This window comes from Chinchilla lanigera, unplaced genomic scaffold (genome assembly GCF_000276665.1).
Source record: "Chinchilla lanigera isolate Chin_1 unplaced genomic scaffold, ChiLan1.0 scaffold00026, whole genome shotgun sequence".
In the NCBI taxonomy this organism is placed as follows: Eukaryota; Metazoa; Chordata; class Mammalia; order Rodentia; family Chinchillidae; genus Chinchilla; species Chinchilla lanigera.
In genome coordinates this window covers 11,326,778-11,342,130 of record NW_004955427.1, presented here as the reverse complement: position 1 = coordinate 11,342,130, position 15,353 = coordinate 11,326,778, and positions in this window count along the sequence as shown.

The window sequence follows — 15,353 nt, the reverse complement described above, 5'->3', positions numbered from 1 at the left end:
AGCTATAAAAAAGATAAACTTGAGGCTTTTGTATGAAAATGGATGCAACTAGAGACTGTACTCATTAAGTGAAATAAACCAGACCCACTTGTGTAAACCTTGTACTGTCTCCCTAGTGTAAGAACCTGAAGGAGTAAATAAAACCGAAAATGTACAGTAGATATTATGAAATGGAAAGAAATTGCTCAAAGAAAGGAACAACTGGAATGAAGGAAAGGAGAAAGAGAAGAAAGGGAAACATATGTGTGTGTGTACATATATATATATGGGATAACTGTGCTGCTGATGTCCAATGGTTTATTGAAAGGAACAGTTAATGCCTAATTTTTTTCTTTTTGGCCAGTTTTTCATGCTTCTATCTGGTAGTCTGGACAGCTGATCTGGAGATAGTAATGAGCAACATAAGAACCACTGGTGGATTCCTACCATCTTGTCTAGTGAAACAGTGAAACACTATCATTTCTTTTTTGTTTGTTTGTTTTTACTTTTTATTCTCTTTAATGGTTTGATCAATCTCACATTTGTACACCTGGTAATCTGAACAACTTCATTGAAGATAGCAATATGTAAGGTTTAAATGCATTAATCCACTGTGAATTCCTATCATTGTTCTGAAACACATATCATTTTTATTGTTTTTGCTTTGTTTTGTTTTTGTCTATGTTGTTGGAATTTTGCTATTGTTCTTTTTTATTATTCTCTTTAAAATAATTTTTAAAAATAATTTTTGTAATTTTTCTGCTAAATGATTGTATTTGTTTCCTGTTGTGGGTACACATTATTACAAACTTAACAACCAACAACAGCAGCTACTTTTCAGTGTAGGTTGGAGGTCAGAGCACAACAAAGCTCGACCAATACTCAAAGTTGTACAAGGAAGAAATCAACTTGTCAGCCAGATTCTCTTTGAAAACTCAGTCCTTTCCCAAGTCCTCTCAGGTTCTTTGTGGAAGACAATTTCTTGTGATTATAGGAATGGTGTCCTCTTTTATTAGCTGTATGCTCAAGGTCACTCTAATTTGCTAGAGGTCAACCTTAATTTCTAATCATGTGGCAAGAATCATTTATTCTTATAATAGCAGAGATCCTTCTCTATGCATATATACATATTATTTCATGTATGTATAAATTTATATGTGTGCACATATATATATCTTTACAAAATATGATCATACTATCCATCAGTAAATTATGCATATCATTAAAAACAGGTTGAATCACTTTAATGACTGCATGATATTCTGTAAAATGTTTAAATTATAATTTATAACTCTTATTTCTAGTGGATATTTACCTTGCTTCAAATTGTCAATATTACAAATAAAATTGGAGTTCACATACACATTGTATATATCACCATATGCATGTTTGTAGGATAGATTTTAAAGTATTTAAAGTCAAGTTTTCTACTGTTGGTAGGCAGTATTGGAGATTATCCCAACCATTATATTTAAGAAATCTCTGTATTTGTGTTGAAACTGTTTACAATGGAACTAACAATACTGCTATAAAGTTGTCAGTCTTGTTCATAAAGTCAACAGTTTAGGACAGTGACGAAAAGGATTCAAAACCTATTGTTAATCATACACACCTATCAGGTGTTTCATTTGAGACTGGAATAAACTCTTCTCTTAGTAGATACTGTAGTTTCTCAGGCAGATAGGAGCATAGTATAATACATGTAGGGAACTTTGGCTTTCCAATAAAAAGTGCAAATCCCTCTGCTATATTATCTGAGTAGCTCTGTGTATCTTTTTCTTCACCTGTGGTTTTTAGAAGGTTTATTTGTAAGGCTTAAATGCACTAATTTCATAGGCTGACTCATGGTAATTGCTCTATAAGGTTCTGGTGTTTTTTTTCGCCTTCTTCCTAAGACTGTAAGAAGCAAATGGGTTGACTCAGACATCTCCAGGAGCCAGGAGCCCAGATTCCTTGATGAAGTAGCACGTAATGCATTCATTTGCCTTCCAACAATCCCCAGTGAATTCATGCTGACCACGTTTTCTGACTTACTTTTTAGCCACATCCTATTCTCTCTCTCTTTTTTTTTTTTTTGGTACCGGGAATTGAACTCAGGACCTTGTACTTGCCAGGCAAGTGCTTATGCCACTGAGCTATATCCCGGGCCCTCACATGTTATTCTCAGTCACATAGGGTGGCCTAGAGTAACTGTGACAGAAGTGGAAGATGACTAATTTATCAGTAAAAAGAATTTTACTGCTATAAATATGATCTTGAGTAGTTCTAAGTTATATTAGTGCATTGCAGGAACATCGATGGCAATGTAGAATAGGTCAGATCGCACATAGTTTTCTATCTGAATGGAGTGTATTTTCACATTATCTTCCCCCAAAATAAATTGAATGAATAATGTCTCTATTACATGTGCAACCCAGAGAGGAAAACGACCCTAAATTTGATTGAATTAAAAATTATTTTACTATGACTTAAAAATGGAATGCAGAACTCCTGTTAAAAGGTTAAAAGCATTTGAATAACCATGTACATTTAAAGTTCTATTTGTCAAAGCCCTGCAAAAACTTGTTCCCCCGTGCTCAGTATCTCTACAGTTCTAATTTGATTTTAGTTTGAATATAGTATTATTTAATTTTGCAGTGCTTTTTAACTATTAAAACTTTTTAGAAGTGTCAAATATTATGCTTGCAGTAGCAATATGCATTTGTTTTTTGAAAATGATCTATTTTAATTGCACGATTGTCAGATAAAATGGACTTGTGCTGATTGGCATGTATTCAGTGATTGTTCATGAAATGTTGATCTTTGCCTCACTTGTTTACGTCTCCCTCCACTAGCCAGACATTCTCTTCTTCCCTTTGGGACCTGGCAATATGAAAGGAACATGGAGGAGTAACTCGAAAAGGTCTTCAGTCGATCTCAAGCTTTTTTACCTATATTTAGGTCATTGGAGTCTAAATTTGTAAATCTTACACAGGCTCTTAATGGAGTAATGATCCCAATAAAATGTCTTCGCTTTATCTATTGTACATGTTAAGGTCTACTAGACAGTGAAAAAACAGTACATAGTGGACAAATGTAGGTTTGATTTAAAGGTAATCCTAGATTCAAAATCTGACTTCTACTTCTTCATGGCTGTGTTACTCTGGGAAAATTATTTATCTTTTTAATCCATCTATTTCTTCAACTATAAAATAGGCATTCAATTCTGCTGTGTAACTTTTTGATTACGTATGAAAGGAGAATACCTGTCTATTCATCCACCACCCACCCATCCATCTCCTGAAGCATGGTACCTGACAACTACTAACACTTTACTCACACAAGGGCCAGGTTTCCAAAGGCTTATGGTACTCTCAGTGATATTTGGACGTCTGAGAAAAGCATAATTTAAAGGAGTATTTCTCAAATATTGCTTAAGAATGAGAACATGAAACTTAGAGGTCCAAAAGTATCTGAAATCATTCCATGTTTTGACCTCTGTAGACACCATAGGCCTGCTTGCTTCCAAGTTTTCTTCAAGGAATTGCACCTTGCTTTCCTTTTTTTCCCCACAGAAAACTGGTTGGGATAGTTAAGATTTTTGTTGTGCTTTCAGCTCCACCCTATATTAAATTTAAGAAACTACTGATAAGTTGTGCTTTGCTAATCTTTAGTTCTATTTTCATTTAATATAATTATTGATATGGTTGTATTTAGGTCTGCTATGTTGCTAGTTAATTTTTTTTGTTTGATTGCTTTTTTTTTTTTGTTTTCTCTTTTTCTAGCCCTCATCTATGGTAACCAACTCCTTTCACTACATTGTTCTAATTATTCTTTTGGCTTTATTGTTATACCTGTTTCTATTATTTGAATATTGGCTTTTCTAGAGTTTATGATATGTCTGTAACCCCAGTCTTCTAAGAATTACACTGAAGGCTCTAGTTCTAGGTAAGATGGGACAAACACATGATCCTCCCTCCTCAGTGATAGTAACTACAAGCACTTGAGAGAATATCTGGGCAGCATTTTGTGAATTCTGAAAAGTACAGAGTAGTACATAAATTAGGAAGGAAACCAGGTTTTGAAGTATGCACAGAACTGGCAGAGATGCCCAGTTTTATCCCTCTAGGATCTTTAGCCTGAATTTAATTCCAGTTCAAAGCCCTGACGGGAGAACTGCATGGCACATAGAGAGAAAGGCAGAAGGCCTCCAATTTAGACTTGAGGAGTAGAAAATAGTACTCCTAGGGCAGGAGAGAAAATGGCCCAGCTTGTTTTCTCTGTCCTCATTCATTCATCCTCAGGATCAAGCTGTCCTGCAGTGAGTGTGTGGCATGCTGAGGAACAGTGATCTTTATGAGTCCACAGTGGCCTCGGACAGCTAGAGCCTGTTGAATTTCCCTGCTTGCTAGGCTTCCTCTACGTCAGCTGGGACATAGATCAGTTAAAGAAGTTGGAAGTTTCTGCAAGAAGGATGGACAAGGCAGTACCAGGGAAGGGGACTCTTTTAGAGGAATAGCAGAAAGGGGAAAGTGTGAGACAGAGAAGAGCAGGGCTTACCCTTGTCTTGCATGAGGATGAGCTCATCCTTTTTTTTTTCCGGTACCGGGAATTGAACTCACAACCTTGTGCTTGCTAGGCAGGCGCTGTGCCACTGAGCTAAATCCCCAGCCCCCGAGCCTCATCCTTATTAGAATACCAGTGGATCATCACTGTGCAGTAACGTGTAAAAGCAATTCCAGTAACACTGCAGGGTTGCCATATTTAGAAAATAAAAATACAGAACACTGACTACATTGAATTAGAGATAAATAATTCATATACAGATCTTTAGGATGTGTGTATCTTATGCCATATTTGGCATCCTGTATTTTATCTGGCAGCCCTAAATGGGAAGGCAATGCTAGCTGAATTGACTTTGGAGCCATATGCCACAGAGATGACTTTGGACTTATGGGCTTAAAGTATCTGAATAAGTGACTGTTAAAAACAAAAATATTGACATTCTCCATAGAGTATAAAGTACATGGATTTTCGTAAGGCAAGGTTCAAAGTACACAGGACAGAGTGAAAAAAAATCTAAACTGCCAACAAGGAGTTGCATCTATCTCAGATTACATGGGAAAATACGATCAGCAGATGCCAATAACAAGATAGGAGTTAGGTAGAGACTTTAACATACTAAGGTAAAGTACTTGGGAGTGTGATCACACTTTCCAAAATATTAGGAATGAAAGAAAAGAAACTAAATTATTAAAATGTTAGACACTTGCTCCCTTGAATTCTTTAAAATATTTTTGACAATTGAAAACAGAATGGATACGCTATGTCTGATGCAGTTTTCAACGTATAGGTATTTTCATATATGCACATATATGTTTATGATAACTATAAAATAAACAATATGACTATAACATAAAGAAGAAAAAATAATGGGACCTGTACAATGGTAAACATTCTGAATTACAAATGGCAAAATGAATCTTCATAAACTATGAAAAATGAAGTATATATTTTTCCACTACTAGAAAAATGACTAAAGAAATTTTACTAAAGGCTATAGTAAAACTAAAAATAAAGAAACTGAAACAAAAGCAACCAAAAAATTACTTCCAGTAAAATATGGAAAGTTTTTAATTCTGTCATTTTAATTACTTTATATCTTTGCTGCCCTACTTGAGTAGCTGTTATGGCTGCCTCAACGTCCTGAATTAATTTAAAATGTTTACCTTTCAAGGTCATTTTGAATTTGAGGAAGAACCAGAAGTCACACAATACCAGATCCAGTGTATGAGGTGGATAAGGACATATTGTAATGTTTTTACAACCCTGCCTTGTAATTAGATGGTACTCACAGCTTCATTCATTGTCTTTTTGATCATATGGGATAAAGATACTCATAAAGGGGGAATGCTGGATCTCCTTCAGAAGTGATAAGGAAGATGGGACATGTGTATTAAAAGTTAGGGGGTGTATTCTGAGGGAGATTAATGACAATCTGGCTTTTATTGTAAGAAAATAAAAAAATTTTAAATACACATGGTACATTTTGAGTAGCTCCTATGTTGATATAATTTTATATCCACAGATATATACAGCACTATAATTTTAATGGAACGTTATAATTTTTGCTTTTATTTACCATATGACTTTTAAAGAAATGAAGCAAGAAAAATAACACCTGTAGCTGACACATGTGGCCTCTTCTACTTACCCACTGAAAGGTGTGGAACCATAGTTGTACCATGTCAGAGCAATGCAACAAAGAACTACACAGCAGAGGTGACGGTGCTGGTGAAGTGTGTCACGCACTTTGACAAAACTCAAATTAGTTCAGTAAAGATGGGACAGAAGCGCGTGAGTCAGGAGTGATGTGAGGAGACATAAGGGAGGCAGGCAAGAGCCACATCGTAAAGGATTGGGTGGGGCTTCCTATTTCTTTCCTGTGGTACTCTGATGGATCAATCATCTGAAACTTCCACAATGAGTAGCAATTGTGTCGGTTTGGCTTACAACACTACCAGTTAGCATAGCGCCCAATGTAAAATAGATGCATAACAAATATTGACTGAGTGAATAAGTGAAGTGACTGCTAAGTGAGGGTAACTTTAAAATTCTGACGTTATATCCACCACGCCACCACTGGCATGTACAACCTTCTCCTTTCATTTCTATCTCTATACCCGTGTCATGGACTGTACACCTCTGAAGGGCTATAGTCTCACTCTTCTTACTCTAGGGCAACAGAGTCTCTATGAAGCAAGGCATGCTCTTGGGAACAATGTATGTGGCTGCCATATTTGGAATTCTTTGGGGGACTTGATAACCTTTCTTATGAGAGGCAGGATTGGCAATTATCGATATTCTCTTTTGTTATAACAAGAGCAACTCTTCTGGAAAAAGAGACAAAGTAAGAAAGAGTTGAAGCAGAGAGAGTCAAAGAGAGAGAATCATTTTATGCTAAATTATAGAATAATGTTGTCCCAAACTTTTCTGTAAATGTTGTTGGTGTTGATGGTGACACATACATTCTAGAAAACTCCTTCACATTTTAAGTCTGTGCGAGATCAGCTGTAGTATTTGTCAGGAAAGCTCACTGTAGAGTAGAAGGTCTTATGCTCTATTAGAATCTACTTAAGTGTTATTGACTAGTACTTAAAGTATTAATTTAGATTTGAAAAGTGTGAAGTTAATCTCACTATATAATTTCCTCCAGCCTTGAGAATATTGTTTGAACAGTTTTTGGATTTTTAAATTTATTATTTCATTTATTTTTCCAAAGATCATTTTATTTTCTAGGATAAGATCTAGATTCTCCTACTGTCTTTAGTCTTGAGGACCCTAAATAAGTCTTATAAACAGGAAGTCCCTGTTTGAAGATTATTAGAAGTCCAGTCATGGATTAGTGTGGTCCTAGGGCCATATAGAAGTTAGGTACCCTTGGCTAGGAACACACAGACATGTTGCCATTTTATTTCCACTGTCCTCTATGCAATAGCAAATAGGAGAAAAGAAGAAGATGGCAAAGCAATTTCCATTAAATTGTAGGTTTAAAAACTAATGGAGGAAATGTTACAAAAAAGACCCTGTCAGGGGCTGGGGATTTAGCTCAGCGGCAAAAGCGCCTGCCTGGCAAGCGCAAGGTCGTGAGTTCGGTTCCCGGTACCGGAGAAAAATCAAAAAAAAACCAAAAAACAAAAAACAAAAAAGACCCTGTCTGCTTTAAATTTGGCTTATTGCAGTTTTAATATTTTATGGTTGCATTTTAACTTTTATTTCATAAATTAAAGATTAACAGTCATGCCTAAACTCAAGTATATCTTATCCAGTTACAAAAATGCATTGACTAACACTAATTAAATTTGCTTAATCAAGCTTAACAATGCTACATGCTGTTACTCATCAGAGAGTAAGTACCATACACATTTCCCAGAGTGTTCAATCTAGAATACCAAAGGGTTTATTTCTGTTGGGGTATCCAAGGGTTCAGCCATCTGTTATTTACTTTAATTTTTAATAAAAAGTTATTATTCATCTTTAGTGTTAATCATATGCCTTATGAACAAAGCACATTTTATGATTATTGCTATCATTTTAACTGTACTACAGGCAAGAAGACGCAAAATAGTTTGCATTCTGTTGTGCCACATTAATGTTTGCAAATAGTTTAGCTTCAGTGGCAAAAATACATAGGTATTATGCAAGTATTATCTAATATCAGATTATACACAGTAACACTTCATCACATTGGCCTGATACTTCCAGCACAATAAGCTTTTATTTTCACTGAAACAGGAAAATGTGATCACCCTTAACACCCTGAAGGACAAGACACAGGTTGTGTCATTCTTTGTCATGTTTAGCTTTTATACATAGCTAATCACATTTTGACTATTTTAAACCAGACCTGCAGATCTACAATAAATCATACCTGAAAGAGCAAGACTACAACTTGTTGATGGAATTGCCTTCAAGGTGTAATGAGCGCAAAAACACAGGGATTGAGACAGGCTCAGCTTCAGAATGGAGTAGGGTGAATAAAGTTTTAAATAAAGAGAAATTAAATATACTTAGTGGGAAACAGAAATCCAGTTTCTTCAACAACAATCTCCATTGGCTTGATATGGAGCAAATACTTCCAAAGTGACACTTTAAGAAGGTTCATAATGCTGTCAAACAGGGATAAGATAATTAGATCTCAAGCATTAAGTGGATGAAGGATGAGTTAAATAGCAGCAAGAATGATAACAGTATCTAACATGTTTTGAACATTACACATTGTCTTGGTTACTTTTCTCTCATTGCTGAGACAAAATATCCAATGCCCCAAATTAAAAGAGACAATGTCCATTTAGTTCTCAGTTTGTGGAAGTTTCAGTCCATAATCAGCTGTCTCCAAGGCAGAGTGGCATGGCTGAAGAGCAACAGCTCAAGGCAGTGGAAGAGAGCAAGAGCAACAAGAGCAAAAGGGGTAAGAGCAAGCCTCTTTTCCTCCCTTGTATTGTAAGCAGGCTACCTGCCCCGGGGTGAGTGTAATACTCACACCATCTCCCTGCCCTCCTCTTGCATAGGCACAGGATGTTTACAGAGTGAGGACCCTGGCACCCTGCTAAGTCACTTGAACTTCTAAAGGCCTCAGGTTGACACAATGAATCAATGATTACAACATCCTGGAGCATTAATAGCTACCCTAGGGCACATACTCTATACCCTAGGATGTAGAACTGCTGAGTTACTTAGTTAAGCTTCTAAACTTCGCAAGTTGACTCAGTGTAGCAACCATTACATGAGTATATCAGAAATTACATACATTTATCAGAAGCCTGATAGTTGTTATCATATCTTCACATGACCTTCTGAGATAGCCACTTTTATACAGACTTTTCAGAAAAGGGAACAGAATTAGGGGAGTTAAACTTCTCCAAGGTCATAAGGTTTTTAGCTTTGCTCTCAGAGGCTGGGTTCTCATTCACTTTGATATTCAAGGGAGCTAACACAGTAAGCATGCTATCAGCTAACATTTATGATACCTATTGGGGGAGCACATGATACTCCATAGAATATGCTTAATGACTCCGCATCTGAAAAGTGTAAAAGTGAAGACAAGTTTTAATAAAAGTCATTTGGCAGATGTAATCCAGGGACTGTGGGGGAAAAATGGAATAATCTGGAATTCTGGAGAAAAAAAAAGATGTAGTACTAACATTTAATCTGTCCCTGGGTATTTCCTTTTAGTAATGGCTTGCTAATTAAACATATTCTAGGTCCTTCTTGCCTCGAGCAAAGAATTGAATGAGACAAGTCCAATGGTGCCAAGGTTTATCTGAGAAGTGGGAGTGAGAGAGAAACTGTCCCTGCAGAGTAAGGTAGGGCCAAAGAAAAGAAGAAGAGAGAAAAGTAAAAATAACAGTACAGCTCCATTCTGGGAGACTCAGGATGGGCTACTACGAAGCATCATGATAGCAGACTCTTGTGGCATCTGTGTCCTTATATTTCACCCATATTTTGTGGGAATCTGCGAGAAGTTCTACATATGGGGTCTTGGGAGGCAAAGCTATGCATATCCTGGGACCCACCACACCTGTCTTCCCAGCCAGCCTAGGCCACCTCCTACATTCTATCTTAGTGGGGTCCAATGTCTTCTCAGCTTTAGGGGAAGCATTTATTCTGAGGGGAGTGGATTTTCTAAGTGTACATGGAAGAGGTTAATTTTAAAAGTAAAAGCCTGATAATGATTAGTATTTATTGCTAGGGATGAGGAGAAGCTAGGTCTATTCTCTAAATTTTCTGAGGCATGATTATAAGACCTCCCCAGGAAAAACATATATAGCATGGGGCGTGGTAGAGTAGTCACAGCACTCTGAAGAAAAAAAAGAATATGGGGTGAACTACAAGTATTTTGACATAGGAGAAAAAAACTCCCAACTTGCTAGATGTCTGGGATGAGTTCGCGTTCTCTAAAATTGAAGAATGAATTTTAGGAACAATGGAGGTTAAGAGCAGAATATATTTTTTGGGAGAAAGAAAGCTTCTATCCGAGAGAGATAGACAAGGTCCCAAATGGGTTGCTAAAGACCCTGCTTTTCCAGGTATTTTATGGAGCAAATCCACAACGTGAGGTGAGTCCAAGGTGGGAAAAGTAGGAAATCACAAGGTGGTCATAAGGGTGGGACAAAACTATGGTCAACCAATAAGATTACAAGTACAATTGCTCAGGTAAAATTGATCAAATGGGATCAAATGGGGAAGCAAGTAACATAGCAAACAGGCATGAATACATAACAGGGTCTCTTTCTGTAGGGTGTTGGTTTAGTGACTCTTCCTGGCTTTCTCAAGGTGATTGATGCCTACTTGGAAAATCAGTCTCTGGTGTTCATCTTTGGGAAGTATGTGGGTGCATTTGTTTTATGAGGTCTGCAGAGGAGGTCCCTATTTCTCCCACAGTGGCAATGTATCTCATCTTTTTTGTTTGTAAATTCTATAACTTTTATTTTCTGCATAGGTTTACATTTGCTCTTTTCTTTTGCATAAGGATATTTAACACCATATGTAGCATTTACTAAATGTACTTTTTAACCTTTTCTGGAATTTATATTCAACTAAAATTATTATTTTTTATTTTATTTTAAAGAGAAAAAATAAAAACAATACAGAATTTCAAAACAAGATGATAGGAAATTAATAATGGTTATTACATTGTATATTGTTATCTTCAAAGTAGTTGCTCAAATTACCAGACATAGGCATGCAAAATTGACCGAACAATATAAGCATTATTGTTCCTTTTAATGAACTAATTGAATAAGTAGTACAATTATCTTAGCTATCTTGTGTATATATGCATATCTTTTTTTTCTTTTTCTTTTTTTCTCTTTCCAGCATTCCAGTTATTTTTGCCTTTTGAGTAGTTTCATTCCCTTTCACAATATCTATTGTACCTTTTGGATCTTATTTAGACCATACTCGTAAGTGAAATAAACCAGACTCCCGTGTGTAAACATCGTATTGTCTCCCTGTTGTAAGGAACTGAAAGGGTATCTCATCTTCTGTGCTGGCTCCTTTGAGGGCCTAGCCCTATCTGATGGCCTATAATAGTTAATCTAAATTAGTTGCCTATAACTCTTCCTGTGGTTTCTTAGTGACTAGGAACTCTCTGGATATCCCTGAGAGCTAACCATACATATGGAGAAATTGGAAGGCGTGTCTGATTGTGAGCTTAATCGTGCTCCACAGTGTCTGGTTATCTCAGCAGAAAGTGAAATTAAAGCTACCTTGGAATACCATTCCAGTATAGAAACTATAATGGGAAATATCGCTAACTTGTAGAATCAGGATTTAATACTTGAGATGATAATATTCATATGAATATTTCTTTTCATCATTCATATGAATAAATGTTTTCATCATTTAAAAAATAGATTTAATGAATCTTATTTCTGTGGGAAGATTCTGCAAACAGCAGCTAAGCACAGTTGTGGGGTAAGCTTAAGGGGAGAAGAGCCTGCTTCCTGACTGCCTTCTTCAGTGTGTTAGCATTGCTTGCATGATATCAACATGCATATCCCTTTCCCCTGACCTTGGGGAGCTGATCATTAGCTAGGGAGGCTGGAGGTGCATCGATTGTAAAGTACAACAGGTGTAGCTTATGGTTGTCAAATGTTCCTGAACCTTACACAGGGAAACTTTCAAGTCCTGCCTCACTCTTTGGAAAATCACTAGTTTGGTGTTTTAGCGGCTGTTAGCCAGATGTAAAATGTCTTCTGTTTCTTAGATGGCTCAGTTTGGGCCTCTATAACAAGAGGAATGTTTTTAATGATTTTTTTCTATTATTCTGACCCAGGCTCTTATTTTAACTTTCTGGGAAATATAGAGCTTCACAGAGTCAGTCATTCTTAGTACAGCAGGGTTCATGTTTAAGGCCACTAAGAGTCATTGCTTCACTTGATTTACATTTAAACCACAACAAATTAATCTTCTCAGGAAAATTTAAAAAAAAAGTGTCCCGGATTAAGGGTCTTCCTTTCAAGTGGTTTGGCATCTAGAAGCTTCTAGTATTGGAGAGAACCCTGCCTTCACTTAGCAGATGGGCTGGAAACTTTTTCTCATATCCATCTGATTGAAGGCCTGGAAGGGAGATTGGGAAGCCAAATTCTTCCTTTGAGATGAACATACTGTTAATTAATGGCATGTAAGGAAATACCCAGAGACCGAACCTGTGGGAAAGACTAGATTTAATTCTGTCTAGGTACAGGTAGGCTGAAATCAGTGATATCAGCAAATGTCTGAGGGGAAGCTAAGCATATACAGGGTTTGGGTCTCGGGGGAGTTATAGTCCCGTGGAATCTGGACGGCATGTTTGAAGTCAAAGCTGCAAGGAAGATCAGCACAAGTGTGCCTATAAAACTGGGCCTTCCAATGTCAGGGAGATGCAGGTCCATTCCTAAATCTCAGTATGATCATCAGTTCTGTTTGCTGAGGGCAGCATGGATTCTGATTGTTCATAGAGGATACATGCTTTATTGGGAAAGTCTTTCTCAGATCAGGCCTAGCACATACCATGAGGGTAAGAGCTTGGGCTCAGAGGAAGCTTCGATCTAAGTTCAGTCTTCACCACTTCTTCACTTGTGCTTCATGCCGGTAAACAACTGTGTGTTTCAATGTTTCAGACCACTAAATGTAAGCTCATTAATTTCTCCTCTTAGGATTGTTGTTTTAAAGGAGATAATGTTATGGTTTTTGTCTAGTCGTCCTCCAAAGCCTCATGCAGTCTTCGGTGAAGCTTTGTCAGAGGTGGCTATGTCTAGGGTGTGTGGTGCTAAGACTAAGAGTGTGTGACTAGTAAATCGGTCCACTGACAGGTTTGACATATTTCTGGCTGGGACTAAGGGTGTGAGTGCTACACCCTTTGGGCGGGTAGCCTGTACACAATACAAAGGACAGAAGGAGACTTGTCTCCCCTCCTGTGTTGCTTTTTCTACCTGTGGGTGCCATGATCTGTTCTGCTCTGGGATTCCCCTCTGCCATGTGCCACTCGGCCTTGGAGCCAGCCAACTATGGACCAGCCAACTTACATTATTTTACTTACATAAACCTTTCTGCTTTAACATTGAGTGTTAGGTATTTTGTCTCAGCAACAAGAAAAGTAACTAAGACAGATAATGCATGCAAAAGAGCCAAAATCCTTTAAAATCCCATAAAATTTATTTGTTAGCATTATTATAATAATTTTAAGGTATAGTTCTATGTTAAAATGGGAGAAAACAAGTCAAAGCATACATATAACTTAAATACAAATATGCAGGAGTTTACCGGCGTCTTCTCAGTACCTACGGAGCATCCGCTGGAGCTAATCCCAGACTTCTTTCCTTTCCAGCAAACTCAAAATTAATTGATGTTGCTATGCAGGCAAGATATATTAATTTCCTTCTGTGTTTACTTACATGGTTCATTGGACATTAATAGTAAGGAAAACATCTCTTGGCTTTTCATGCATAGCAAATAGAGAGCAAACCATTTAAGACGAGTCAAACAGGTTCCATTGTTTTCTCTTTGAAGGGACAGGTGTTAGAATTTGAAAAGCTTGTTTTGATTAACTATGCATGCTTACAGCCATAAAGGCATACGAAAATGCAAAGTTTTCCTCCAAACTTGGACTATTGATGCTTTGAAAAATGATACTTGTACCCAGAGAAGCAGCATTTCTAGAAGGTGGTGTATAGGGAAGTGGTAAGTCAGCTAGCCCAGCCATCATTAGCACTTATCAAGCCATCTGAATATTAATGTTCTCTACAGCACCTGGAAGTGAGGAGAATTAGAATAGCATAAATATAATGAATTAGGCATCAAAGTGTGTGTATACTCGTATGTATTGAGCCCTTTGGGGTTGTTTGGGACAAATTGTAATTCATAGCTTAGAGTTGGCACCAAGCAACTGAGGTTGATGTGGAAACAAAGCTACGTTACATGGCATAAGTATGAGTGCAGGTAAGCATTTTATCAGGAGGCATTTTGTATCAAATGGTGGTTTCGAGCATGGTCACGTTTTGCGGTGCAGGGCAAGGTGGGTGGAGGCCATTGCCAATAGGCAGCTGTAGCTACAGAGAGAGCTGCACACCCTTGCCGCAAGAGCCTGTTCTAGGAACTCACATTGAGACTTCCTCTGCATCTAGGAAGTCTTTAATTCTGTGTCCACATACTTTGCACCTCAGCCTACTTATCCCCTTGATATTACTTCCTTCTGGCTCTGTGACTGATACTATTTGCCGCATTCCTTGGTGTGAGAGCCTTTCACGCGTCCCGTTGGCCTTCGCTCTTTCTACAGCTCTGGCCTCATCCGAGTCACCTACCAGAATTTTGTAACACCTCTGCTGAGACTGAAAGCCAGTAACGAACCTGAGACCCGAGATAATTTTCTTGGTTTCTTGATCCAATATCTCCTTTCAAATTCGTTGTCTGTTATATACACAATTAGGTAGCTGCCCTGTCCTCAGGAAAAAGTAGAACTATGGAGCTAGAACAACATAGAATAATTAGTTGAATGAGATGAAATGAGATAACAGAGGTAAATCATACAGCATAGAATGAGAAAAATAGAAAAACTCTGGGTAGATTTGTGCAAAATGAAGTATTATGCTTTTTAATTGCATTTAATTTTATTTCCTGATGACAGAGCAGAGTATATTTGTGAAAAGGCAAATGAATGTCAGAGTTCTAACTTAGGTTTGTTTCAACAGATGAACTGTTGCTTAATGCCTTTCAGAGAATATTAAATCGCCCTTTGTAGTCTGCTCTCTACCTCACCTTCCTGTGCAGTCACTTCTTATTTGCCCTTGTAGGCTTTCGCATATTTGCTTTCGTCTCACTGAAGTCAGACCAGAAGACAGGAGAGTTTAGTT